Source organism: Artibeus jamaicensis, unplaced genomic scaffold (assembly GCF_021234435.1).
Source record: "Artibeus jamaicensis isolate MK-2021 breed Jamaican fruit bat unplaced genomic scaffold, CSHL_Jam_final contig_3176, whole genome shotgun sequence".
Classification (NCBI taxonomy): Eukaryota; Metazoa; Chordata; class Mammalia; order Chiroptera; family Phyllostomidae; genus Artibeus; species Artibeus jamaicensis.
Window position 1 is genome coordinate 6937749 of NW_026521740.1, and position 11698 is coordinate 6949446.

Consider the following 11698-nt stretch of genomic DNA (forward strand, 5'->3'; position numbering starts at 1 on the left):
ATTATGCTGTTACAGTTGTCCTGATTTTTCCCCTTTGCCCCCCTTCCACCCAGAAGCGCCCCCACTCCCTCAGGCAATCCCCCCACCACTGTTCTTGTCCATAGGTCATGCGTACAAGTTCTTTAGCTGCTCCATTTCCTATACTGTACTTTATATACCCATGGCTGTTCTGTAAATACCTATTCGAACTTCTTAATCCCCTCACCTCTTTACCTATTCTCCCATACACCCCTCCCATCTTGCAACCATCAAACCCCTCTTTGTCTCCAGGATTCTGTCCCTGTTCTTGTTTGCTTAGTTTGTGTTTTAGATTCAATTGTTGATAGATAATGTATTTTTGCCATTTTATTGTTCGTATTTTCAATCTTCTTTTTCTTAAACCTTTAACATATCTTATAATAATGATACGGTGATAATGAGCTCCTTTAATTTCTCTTGTCTGGTAAGCTTTTTATCTGCCCTTTGATTCTAAACAATAGCTTTGCTGGGTAGAGCAATCTTGGTTGTAGGTCCCTGCTTTTCATGACTTTGAATATTTCTTGCCACTCCTTTCTAGCCTGCAAAGTTTCTTTTGAGAAGTCAGCTAATAGTCTTATGTGAACTCTTTTGTAGGTAAATCTCTGCTTTTCTCTTGCTGCTTTTAAGATTCTCTCTTTATCTTTAACCTTTGGCATTTTAATTATGTGTCTCAGAGTGGGCTTCTTTGCATCCATCTTGCTTGAAAATCTCTGTGCTTCCTGGACTTGTATGTCTATTTCCTTCACCAAATTAGGGAAGTTTTCTTTCACTGCTTTTTCAGATACATTTCCATTTTTGCTCTTTCTTTTCTCCTTTTAGCATCCCTATGATGTGAATGTTGGAATGCTTGATGTTGTCCCACAGGCTCCTCATTTTTTTGGATTCTCTTTTCTTGTTGTTCTGATTGATTGTTTTTTGCTTCCTTATGTTCCAAATTATTAATTTGATTCTCAGCTTCATCCACTGTATTGTTGTTTCCCTAAAAATTGTTCTTTAGTTCAATTAGTGAATCCTCCATTTCTGAATGGATCTATCTTATGCTGCTGAGGTCCTCACTCACTAAGTTCCTTCAGCATCCTTATAACCAGTGTTTCGAACTCTGCATCTGATAAATTGTTTATCTCCATTTCCTTTAGTTCTTTTTCTGGAATATTGATCTGTTCTTTCATTTGGGACATGTTTCTTTGTCTCCTCCTTTTGGCTGCTTCCCTGTGTTTGTTTCTATGTATTAGGTTAAGCTGTTATGACTCCCTGTCTTGGTAGCATGGCCTAGAGTAGTAGGTGTCCTGCGGGGTCCAGTGGCACAGCTCCCGCTATCACCCAAGCTGGGTACTCAAGGTGCACCCTTCATGTGGGCTGAATACACCCTCTTCTTGTAGTTGAGCCTTGATTGCTGTTGGCAGATCAATGGGAAGGAATTGCTCAGGCCCATCAGCTGCAAGGACTGGCTGTGAGCACAGACCACCAACCTCCTCCCTCTGTGGAGGATCAGCTGTTCAGGAGTAGGGTAGTAGCCTTCCGACGTTGTCTGTAGCCGTCCAGGGTAGGGTAGTAGCCTTCTAACGTGGTCTGTAGCCGTCCAGGGTAGGGTAGTAGCCTTCCGATGTTGTCTGTAGCCGTCCAGGGTAGGGTAGTAGCCTTCCAACGTGGTCTGTAGCCGTCCACTGGATGTGTAGGCTCTGGGATTTCCTGGGTGGTGTGGGCCAAGGACATTCCCCACCTGTGTTTTGCTTGGGCCCACCCTACACGAGCTATAAAGCAATCTGAGGTGGCTGCTACTTGTACTGGGCTTAGAGATTCCCAAGTGAGGCCAAGCTGTGAAACTAGGCTGGCTGCTGCTAGTGCTGGGCCTGGGGCCACTTAGCAAAAAGTAAAGGGGCTGGGGACTCACTGTGGTCAGTAGTTGCTTATTTAAGAAGATGTAGGAAGTTGTGAAGTATAAGCCAAACCAGTCATTCATATGGAAGCATCCATTAACAACTTTGGTGGGCAGTCTCAGGGGATCTCCAGGGGGTCTCTAGGGGCAGATATGGCACCCACCTGCCAGTTCTGTGGCTCTGTTGGGGGAGGGTTCAGAAAAGGGACAATGGCCTCTGCCTGCCTTTCTGTCTAGGAGAACACTGTCTTCCAGCTCCTGCCTTGACGCCAGACACTTCAGTTCCTCCCCACGTGCCACTGCTCCTTTTCAAGCTGCTGCCCCGGTGCTGGAGCTCAGAGGGAGTGAGTGTGGGTAAGTCCACGTGTGGGCTCGCTAAGAGGCACTGCTTGGACTCCAGAAGTTTCTTCCACTGACTGAGTCTCTACTGGTTTTTGAAGCCAGAAGTTATGGGCACTTATCTTCCTGACACTGGAACCCTGGGCTGGGGAGCCTGGTGTGGGGCTGGGATTCCTCACTCTTGAGATATTCCTCTTGACTTTTATCCAGCACATGTGGATGTGGGACCAGCCCGTTCCACATCTGCGCCCCTCCTACCAGTCTGGGTGGATGTGGTTTCTTTAGTTCCGTAGTTGTCGGACTTCCATTCAACTTGATTTCTGGTGGTCCTGAGTGAGGGTTGTTTTATAATTTAGTTGTAATTTTGGTGTGGTTGTGTAAGGGAGTGAACCATGTTTGCTTACACTGCCATCTTGAGTATAAGTCTCTGTCACAGTTTCCCTCATTTGTCCCAGCATTGTAACCTGCTCACTTCTCTCAGAAAGATGGCAACCAGAATTTGTTTTCAACTTTAACTGCTTTATGGAATTTTATAAATTGTTTCCTTCTTTTTTCTTGTTGGATTTTTTGTTGGCTTTGCAAGGGAGCGAGGCTGCAGAAAGGGGTGTTGGAAGTGGAGTGGGGAGGACAAAGGGTGATGACAAGAAACTGTATCCCCATTTTCTCCTCGGGACTTGATATTTGTAGTTTATTTTTCTGTATAGGGTAAACCCCTGCAAAGAAAAGTCACCTGGGGCTTAGACAGTTTCATTTTAATAGTTTAAATTAAAGCATTTGCATGCCATTTTTCTTCTTGGTGTGTGTGAATTAAAGCACTCACTTTGCATGTATCTCCCTTACACACGTCTCCCCATTTTATTAGGACGTCGTCAACACAAAGCACTGCAGTAGTTCTAGGTGTGCACCACAGTGGTGGGGCACATGTGTAAATTGTGAACTGATCACAAGATTTTTAGTCAACATCCAGCACCTCACAGTTACAACTTTTTACTTTTGCCATGTGAACCATTAAGATTTACTCTCTTGCCCTGGCCAGTGCAGCTCAGTTGGCTGCAGCCAACCAGAAGGGTTGCCGGTTCAGTCCCTGGTCCAGGTACATGCGATCCCCGGTCCAGGCACACATGACAGGTGCTTTTCTCTTGCATCAGTGTTTTCTCTCTCCCTTCCTCTCTCTCTCAAAGCAATGAAAAACTGTCCTCAGGTGAGGATAAAAAAAGAAGAGGAAGAAGATTGATTCTCTTAGCCATTTGCAAACCACACCATTTTCTAAAAGTGGAGTGCTTTTTTAATGGGGTGCATAGGCCCTCCCCCCTCCGTTTCCACAGCACTGGGGGGGCTCCTGAGCTATAGAGTTAATCATGTTACTGCAACCATTTGCCTATTTGTCTGTTTCTCTCACCAGACTCAACTCACAGTCTTCAATACTTCACCAGGGTTTTCCCAGCATTCAGCACAGTGTCTGGCATGTGCCAGAGCTCAGTGGATACTTGTCTGGTGAACAGAACACACCAGTGAAGTATGCCAGGTACTGTGTGTGTGTGTGTGTGTGTGTGTGTGTGTGTGCGCGCGCGCGCAGGAGGCCACCCAAGCTGGAGCGGCACTGGGGCAACAAGCAGATGTGCAGCCTCCGCCCTTAGGAGTGTGGTTCCTCCTGCGCTGGGCTCCTCTCCTGGGACGCTGGGTCTGGTTGTCAGGACGCAGGCTTGCAGACTGTGTAACACAACGAGGGAAGTCAGCCTTGTCTCTATCCCCATCAGCCAAGGGGTCAGTGGGTCAGTTGTCCCGTCCAGCACCACCCGAGCAAATACACAAGCGTTTCCTCTTCAACTGACTCACTTGGCCAAGATGTAGGCAGAGCCACGTGGCCCCTCCACCCCAAACTATGAAGTACGTCATTGTATTCTCATGTGAGCGAGCATTGTGAGGCCAGGAACTTCCCCCTTCCTCACTTTTAAGGCCCGTGGGTTTGTATTTTGAACGGCGCCCCGTGTGGGAGGTGGGGACTGTGATGAGGGCAAAGTGGGAGGAGCAGCCGAGGCCTTCAGTGGGAGGCGCCCGCGCTCTGAGCCCTGTGCATGGGAACGGCTGGTGCTGCTGTGGTCGGGCTTCTGGCCCGAGCCTCGGAACCGCCTTCCCGGGGCATAGACAGGGCTGGGTCAGCCTCAGTTGATGCAATTACCTCTTCACAGGGGTTCTAACTCCGAGAGTGCACAAACTGAAATAGAATAGCCATGTCCTTTTATTCTCCCAGTAACCTCGACTGAAACGTAAGCAACACCATCAGGCAAGAAGGGGAGCACCATCTGTAACATTGTCACTTGCACAAACTACAGGTACTTTCATATCACTGTGCAATGGTTAGAGATACCCCCAATGTCTTTTCAAGTAGTTGCTCCTTAGAAATTAGGTAGCTATTAGACTCACTGGTGGCTCATGCTTTTTAATGCATTCGGAAAGACTTACCTGTGTTTTAGTGAGGGTTCTCTACAGAAACAAAACATCTATCTATCTATCTATATCTATATCTATCTATCTATCTATCTATATCTATATAGATAGATAGAAATATCTATAGATATTTATAAATATCTATGTATCTATAGATAGAAATATCTATAAATACATATAATATAAATAGACAGATATAGAGATATAGATAGATGTTATAGATATAGATATATATAAATGTATTACGGGGAAGGGGTCCACGTGGTTTTTGGAGACTGAGAAGTCCCATGATCTGCCACCTGCACACTGGAGACCCAGGAAAGCGGTGGTGTAGGTTTCAGAACTGGAGGGCTGCCATAACTGAGAACTATAGACTGAGGAACTTAACAGAAATGTATGTCTCCCGGTTCTGGAGGCTGGAAGTCCGTGGCGCAGGTGTCAACAGGGTGGCTCCTTCTGAGGACTGAGAGAGACTCTTTCGTGCTTCTGATGGTTTACTGGCAACCCTGGCATTCCATGGCCTGTAGAAGGATCACCCCAGTCTCTGACCTCACCTGCGCACGGCATTCTCCCTGTGTCCATGTTGGTCTTCCGATACCCCTCTTTGTATATGACGGTAGACATGTCGGATTGGAGTTCCACTCTACTCCAGTGTGATCTTATCCTAACCTAATCACACACAATGATAATACAATAACTTCTGGACAAAGTCACATTCTGGTGTACTGGGCGTTAGGACTTGACCATGAGGATTTGGTGGGACACAACTCAGCCCATTTAAGTTTGCTCCTTGCTGCAGTACTACCGCTCAGCCTGAGGGTATTTTCTAGCAATACTTTTTACCCCTTATAGCTAACACCTTTGTCACTAGACAACTGTTCTCTTGTTAAATTTCTCACTCCTGACCGAACCCTGACAGGAGAGGGAAGGGAACTAACCGAGTATGTGTCAGGCACTTTGATTGTTTTTTAAAATATATTTTATTGATTATGCTATTACAGTTGTCCCATTCCCCCCACTTTATTCCCCTCCATCCTGCACACCCCCTCCCACCTGCATTCCCTCCCTTTAGTTCACATCCATGGGTCCTACGTATAAGTTCTTTGGCTTCTACATTTCCTATACTACTCTTAACCTCCCCCATCTATTTTCTACCCACCATTTATGCTTCTTATTCCCTATACCTTTTCCCCCTCTCTCCCCCTCCAGCTCCCCCACTGATAACCCTCCATGTGATTTCCATTTCTGTGATTCTGTTCCTCTTCTAGTTGTTTGCTTAGTTTGTTTTTTTCCTTTTTTGGTTCGGTTGTTAATAGCTGTGAGTGTGTTACCATTTTACTGTTCATATTTTTTATCTTCTTTTTCTTAGATAAATCTCTTTAACATTTCATATAATAAGGGCTTGGTGATGATGAACTCCTTTAACTTGACCTTATCTGGGAAGCACTTTCTCTGCCCTCCCATTGTAAATGATAGCTTTGCTGGATAGAGTAATTTTGGGTGTAGGTCTTTGCCTTTCATGACTTGCAATATTTCTTTTCAGCCCCTTCTTGCCTGTCAGGTTTCTTTTGAGAAATCAGCTGATGGTTTTATGGGAACTCCTTTGTAGGTAACTGTCTCCTTTTCTCTTGCTGCTTTTAAGATTCTCTTCTTATCTTTAATCTTGGCTAATATAATTATGATGTGCCTTGGTGTGTTCCTCCTTGGGTCCAACTTCTTTGGGACTCTCTGAGCTTCCTGGACTTCTTGGAAGTCTATTTCCTTTGCCAGATTGGAGAAGTTCTCCTTCATTGGAGAACTTCATTGTTCAAATAAGTTCTCAATTTCTTGTTCTTCCTCTTCTCCTTCTGGCACTCCTATCATTTGGATGTTGGAACATTTCAAGATGTCCTAGAGATTCCTAATCCTCTCCTCAGTTTTTAAAAAAATTTTTTTCTTCATTCTGTCCTGGTTGAATGTTTCTTTCTTCCTTCTGGTCCACACTGTTGATTTGAGTCTCAGTTTCCTTTCCATCACTGTTGGTTCCCTGTAGATTTTTCTTTATTTCACATAATGCAACCTTCATTGATTTTGGGGTCTTTTTTATGCCATTGAAGTACCCAGTGAGTTCCTGAAGCATCCTGATAACCAGTGTTTTGAATTGTGCATCCAATAGGTTGGCTATCTCTCCATTGTTTAGTTGTATTTTTTTCTGGCGCTTTGAACTGTTCTTTCATTTGGGCTTTTTTTTTTCTTTTTTGGTCTCGTTGCACCTGTTACATAGGAGGGGGCGGAGCCTTAGGTGTTCACCAGGGCAGGGCAACCCATGTCACTGTGCTGTGATGCCAGTACGTGTGACCCGAGAAGGAACAATGTCACTTGCTCCACTCTCAGCTTCTTTTCAGTCACTTCCCCTGCTAATTGGGCCCTTCTGGTGCTGATTCCCAGATGGGTGGGTTTGTGTACCTTCTAGGACCCTGTGGGTCTCTTCAGTAAACAATCCTGGGAGGCTGGGAGTTTCTCCCACTGCCACCTGAACCCCCACATGTGTTTGCAGTCAGAGGTTTGAGGCTTTATTTCCTCGTGCTGGAGCCCTGGGTTACGTGGTCCGTCTTGCTCCCCAGTTGTTCCTCCCAGTTTGTCTGCACAAGAATGTGGGAGCACCTGGTCCACCAGTATCCACCTCACTGGGTCCTCCAGCCGCCGCCTTGCCATGAGTCCTCTCTGCCGAGCTGCTGGCCTCTACCCCTCACCCGTCTGGGTGAGTGTTTCCTCTTTAACTCCTTGGGTGTCAGACTTCCATACAGTTTGATTTTCTGTCAGTTCTGGTTGTTTTTTGTTTTTAAATTTGTTGTTGTTCGTCTTTTGGTTGTGCAAGGAGACACAGTGTATCTACTTATGCCTCCATCTTGGAACTAACACTTGGCTTTTAATCTTTGCTCAACATTATGCGCAGGTGCTATCCTCATGCCCATTTATCCACACAGAGGTTGTGTAACTTCAGTGACAGTATTTAGTTCTCATTGTTGTTTTACTCCAAAGGCCAAGGGCCCTCCACTGGGTGATGCTGCCTCTGTACGACAGATGCCTGCGTGTGTCTCCAGCAGGCTGCTCTGGCTTCACCACCATGGCCACAGTCTTCATCCAATGGAGCTGTGGGCTTCATTCATTCATTTGCTCATTCATTCATCCAACAGACATTCACTGTGTATATGTGCTTCTTTATGTCAACGAGTGTATGCTAAGTTCTGTATGCTCAGGGACATACACATGGCTGAGGCTCGACTTTCCCAGAAAGTGTTCTGGGGAGCCAGACAAGGGAGAAACGCATGTTAGGTGTTGTTTGAATGCATCTCTGAGAAGGTGGTGCTGGAACTGAAGCTTGGAGAATGGCGAACCAGAAGGAAAAGGAGGGAAGTACGTTTCAGACAGAAAGAGGAGCAGGAACAAACGATGGGCATAGTTTGTTGGGAAATCCACATCAGGAATGGTTGAGAAAAGTGAGAAGGTTAAACCTGGAAAAAAGATCACTGTTCTCAATATGCAGGATTCCCATGTCCCTAAATTGCTTGGGGATCAAAACCAAGCATAGTGGCAATAAACCAGTTATGATCCCAGAAAGCCACCCAAGTGTACACAAGTGCAGTGACCACTGCCTTAGGACTGTCACTTGACCATGAGCAGGAGGGAAACCCCATCAGGTGCAAGAGTTGGCCTGATTACCAATTTTCAAATGTAAAACAATCACAGGTCTTAAGGATGGCAAAGCAGAGTATTCATGGGACAAAAGGATGGAGTTGCAAGAAGGCCACCTGGGTGGAAGGTCTGGGCAGCAGAAAAACTAAAAGAACAGGTGCTTTGGAGTCAGCATGACCTGAGTTTAAATACAGACCGTGTCACTTAAAGTTACAGGATGTGGTGCCACTTACTGCACTTCAAGGGTCCCAGTGTCCTCATCTGGAACATGGGACTAATGATTATTCACAGACGAGATAAAGTATAAAAGGCTCACATCTGATGTTAAGGCCATAGCTGTGAACAAGGGGAAGCGTGGAGGGCAAGCCGGGAGAGCAGTCGTGGGGCCACGCCTCGCCTGTCCTGAGCAGTTCTGGAAAAGTGACACTTCACGCTGTCAGAGCCCCCAAGTCTTTTGACCTTGCCTGCTTGTTGGTTACAAAATTTGAATACCCACTACAAATACAGGGGTATTTATTTATTAACAGATTATGAAAGGGTGTCACCATAGTAACGTGCTACACCCATTACAAAACATAAACGAGATTTAAAAGTGTGAGATTTAAATACATGGTTTTGCTTCATCCAGTCAGAAATGCCATTTTCTATGAGAGCACTCTGATTATTCATACTTTGTTTCTGAACATCTTGATTGGCATTTGGTGACACAGTGATTCGAGGGCTTATTGATAAGCTTGGGCTTAGTGGCAGACTGGAATGTGTCATAAAAGGAAGAACATCATTGGCTGAGCTTAGGAAATTATGATAACCATCAGCAGCTTAGCGAGGCCATGCGGTGCCCAAGGGCAATATAAAGATGCTCCGTTTCCCCAGACTTGCCTAGGATTGAATAAACACATATAAAACTAGGGTGCATTCATGTGTTCACTGTTCACCCAGCGGAAGAATATTAACTCAGTGCAAAACTGGAATGAAAGGTTCTCTGATGGGTGTCTTCATTGCTCTCCCAGGGTTGACACTGGGGACAAATGAACCTTTACACTACCTTCCCCATCATGGGCAGGGCACGTGTCTATACTTGACATAGCAGCTAACTCCCCACAGAGCAAGCCAGTGACTCAAGATAGCCAGGCAGGGGCCATGGGAGCCACGGTGCCCTCTGTGACCCAGCCTCGGACACACCATCCCTTTCACTGTCTTCAGTTTGCCACGAAGGTCAGTCCCGATTCAGTGTAGGAGGGGACTATATAAGGGCAAAAACCTCGGGGAGCATGGGCGGTTGGGGGCCATAGGAGATTGGCCATTGATTGGTGTGGTGGAAAAAAATGAAAGAATAGGCTGGGGAAAAAGAAAACAGCACAGCCAGAAATCAGAGAATCCAGCTCAGCACAGTAGCCGAGGGGTCCCCGTCAAGTCAGCTAGATCATCTGATATGCTTTTAAAGTGTTTTAAAAGTTGCTTGATGCTGCTAAAAGATGACCTGAGGCATACTGAACATTTTAAGAGTTTGAGCAAAAGTCAGCTCGAATGGGGCAGCGCCAGAGCAGAGGTGGTTAGGTGAGCTCCGCCCACAGGAGCAGGGCATAGACCCTGGTAGAGCGAGTGCGAGCAGAAGCAAGGAGATTATCTGATCGGCTAGGGCTGGGAGGCTGGTTGGCTGTTTGAGGTTGGTTGTCTTTATTCTTTTCCTAATGTTGAGGCATTTATAGGCTTAGAATTTTTTTAAATTGGTGCCTGTATTTTATTTTTTAATGTATTGGGGTAACATTGGTTAATAGAATTATATAGGTTTCAGGTGTGCAACCCTATAACACATCATCTGTATATTGTATTGTGGGTTCATCACCCAAGTCAAATCTCCTTCCGTCACCATTGATCTCCCCTTTACTGTCTTCCACCTCCCCCTACCCCGCCTTCCCTCTGGTGATCACCTTGCTGTTGTCTGTGTCCACGAGGTTTTTTTTTTCCTTAATCCCTTCACTTTTTCACCCCGCCCTACAAGTCCATACCCCTCTGCCAGCTCTCAGGCTGTTCTCCACCTATGAATCTGTTTCTAACAAACATAATAGATCGACTCATAGAGGCCACCACCTCATTAGAGCCACCCGGTCTGGCCTCCTCACTTAATTAATTTAATACTATAAAAATTTGCCCTGGCTGGTGTAGCTCAGTGGATTGAGCGCAGGCCTGCGAACCAGAAAATCACAATTTGATTCCCAGTCAGGGCACATGCCTGGGTTGCAGGCCGGTCCCCTGCAGGCCAGTTCCCAGTAGGGGACACACGAGAGGCAGCCGTACATTGGTATTTCTCTCCCTCTCTCCTTCCTTTCCCCTCTAAAGATAAATAAATAAAATCTTTAAAAAAATTATAGGGGAAAATTAGGCCTTCAAAATGTAGCAAACTATAAAGGAAAAAATAGATAAGACAATTATAAGCCCAGGAAAATAAAACACTTTACAAGAAAGACAACATTATAATAGGTTGCTTAAGTTTTACAAGCAGATTACTTATGTGTACATACTAAAGTCAGTGCCTTCATTGACCCAGCTAAGAAGGCAGCATAAGTACTGGGAAGTTGGCAAGAGAGAAAGTGGGGGCAGCAATATAGAAACCGTGTGTCTTCCTGTAGCGTAGCAGAAAATCAATAGGTAATGTCCAAGTTTTAAAACCTCTCATAAGCGTACTATTTAGAAGTCTAGAAATACATATCAAACAAAACAGTTAAAGAATTTGAAGTGCTCTCCTCTGAGGGACAGAATCGGGGGTGGGAGAGGTGGGGGAGGTAGGAGAGGACAACCGTTGGTTGTTATAAACCAGTTAGTACTATTTAATTTTCTTTCTCCCTGTAACAAAGGAGACTAATTCAAACAATATGTGCGAAGCAGCGCTCCTATGAGCTAGCAACTAGCATCTCTGGGTTTCTACATCATGTTTTAAAGTCACAATATTTATGGCTACAAATGTATTTGGAGAGTAAACTGCCACTGCGGTGAATATAAACATGTTTTTACCGTGTCACGTGTCACCTACACTTGGCTCCCAGCCGTCTCTCCTCTCTCCAAGTCAGAAGAAATCTTTCCTTCTGCCCCCCCACAGCACTGGATCCACACTGCATTTATGACGGGCTGTGTGGATCTTCGGCCTGGGATTATCTGTGCCCACGTCTTGAGGACCCGGTCTGTTTTCCCATTAGCACCTTAATCCTGTGAACAATGCACTTCTAAAATGAGGGGCCTCTGCAACAAGGTAACATTTTGCTCTGACTCAGAGCAAAATGAAGACGATAAGTGACCCGAGCAGTGTCTCTGCTGCTCCCCCACAGACTGACACCTGGCACTGTG